Consider the following 2,055-nt stretch of genomic DNA (forward strand, 5'->3'; position numbering starts at 1 on the left):
TGATGCTGAACAGGTCTCAGCAGAGCTTCCAGACTAAGACAGACTAGAAAGAAAGGCCTGGCAATCTACCTCTGAAAATCTGCCATTTGAAAGTCCTAACGGATCACAATGGTCCCATCAGCAACCAACCATGGGGATGGTGCCTGACCGGGCAGTGTTTCCATTCTGTTGTGCACGGGGTCGCCATGAGTTGAAGTCAACTTGAGGGCAACCAACAACAACATGAAGAGGAGAAGTCTGGCTCAAAGAAGACTCCAGAGGGTAGTTCTGCTTTAAGGTTTAATGTTTATTTAAAGATTATCTCAGGGCAATAATTTCAGGGGTCCATCCAGCCTCAATGGCTCCAGAAAGTCTGGATTCCACTGAGGATTTGAAATTCTCTTCCTCATCCCCCCTCCCCCCTTTTAATCAGGATTCGTCTGTGCTTGGATCAAATTGACAACAGCACCAGGTTGGATGGAAAGCTTAGGAGGCAGTGAGTTTAAGGTAACGGTGGTGGAATAATTGGAAAATGTTGGTGAGAATGGTAGCACAACTCGAAGAATGTAACCAGTGTCACTGAATTGTTCATGTTGAAATTGTTGAAATGGTGTATCTCCGACTGCGTATAACCAAATAAGCCCAAACCTGTTACAGACAAGTCGATTCCAATTCACAGCAACCCCATAGGACAGAGTAGAGCTGCTCCCATAGAGTTTCCAGGGCTGTAAATCTTCATGGAAGCAGGCAGTCACATCTTTCTCCCACGGGTTTTCAGCCCATGGATTCCAACCACCGACCTTTTGGTTACCAGCCAAGAGCTTAACCACTGCACCACCAGGGATCCTGTGTATACTTTCATCAAAATAAAACATTAAAAATAGAAGAATAAGAAGAGAAGTCTAGTTCCTAGACTGAAGGGGTGGGGTATCGATTAGACAGCGAGGGACTCTGGGAATGGAAGGTCCTCTGAGAGGGGGTCCACTCCCAAACCCCCTTCCCCCCTAAATGTCCTTGCCCTCCGGATGATTTTCAAGCCTCAGGCTCCCGTGGCGGGCTTATTAAAACACAGATTGCTGGACTCACCTCCAGAATGTCTTCCTTTTCCAAATTGTATTGATTTTGCTACCTTTGCCTTCCTGTCTAAATTTTTGAATGAGTAGGTGGACACCTACAGAGCAGCTTGCTGGGAGTTTGTTTGGAACTGTGTGGAGTAAATACAGATCCAGATGGGAAGAATTGACCTCTTAACAATTTTGAGTCTTCCAACCCTTGAACACAGAATAAACCCAACCAAAACCAAACCTGTTGCTGTCAAGTCGGACTCATAGCAACCGCATAGGGCAGGGTAGACCTGCCCCATAAGGTTTGCTAGGCTGTGTAATCTTTACAGAAGCAGATCGACAGGTCTTCTCTCCCGCGGAGCCGCTGGTAGATTCGAACAGCCGACTTTTTGGTTAGCAGCTGAGTGTTTAACCACTGCACCACCAGGGCTCTGAACATGGAATATCTCCCATTTGCTCCCAGAGCCTGTGATTCAGCAGGTCTGGGGTGGGGCTGGAGACTTTGCATTTCTAATCGGTTCCCAGGTGGGTTGAGGTTGCTGGCCCAGGACCACACTTTGAGAACCTCAGCTCTTGGCTTGGCCTGAAGCCCTGTCTGGTTAGAGCAACTCAGAAGACTGGGAACCTCTTGGGATGGGCCCCAGGGTATCAGAAGCAGCTTTTGTTCCCATGAAAATCACAGAGGGCCGATCTGCCGGGATATGCCTACTCACAGTCGACTTTTTTAGATGTGTAATCTCCAGTTCCAGGAACTGCAGGCGTGGAGGGTCAGCACACACAAGCCCCTTGCAGAAAAGGAATTTTTCTCTAGCATCACATTTCCCCATTTGCTGGGTGAATTCCTTACCAATTCCCACTCTCCCTCCCAACAAGCACCCTCTCAAAAAATCCCCTAGAAAAGCACAGCGGTCCACGTCTGCCTGCCCCACTGTGAGTCCAGCTGTGTGGCCCAAGGAAGTGACCAAAACGCTCTCGAAGACCAAATAGTCACAGGATGGCTTTGAGGACAAAA

Source organism: Trichechus manatus, unplaced genomic scaffold (genome assembly GCF_000243295.1).
Source record: "Trichechus manatus latirostris isolate Lorelei unplaced genomic scaffold, TriManLat1.0 scaffold00113, whole genome shotgun sequence".
Classification (NCBI taxonomy): Eukaryota; Metazoa; Chordata; class Mammalia; order Sirenia; family Trichechidae; genus Trichechus; species Trichechus manatus.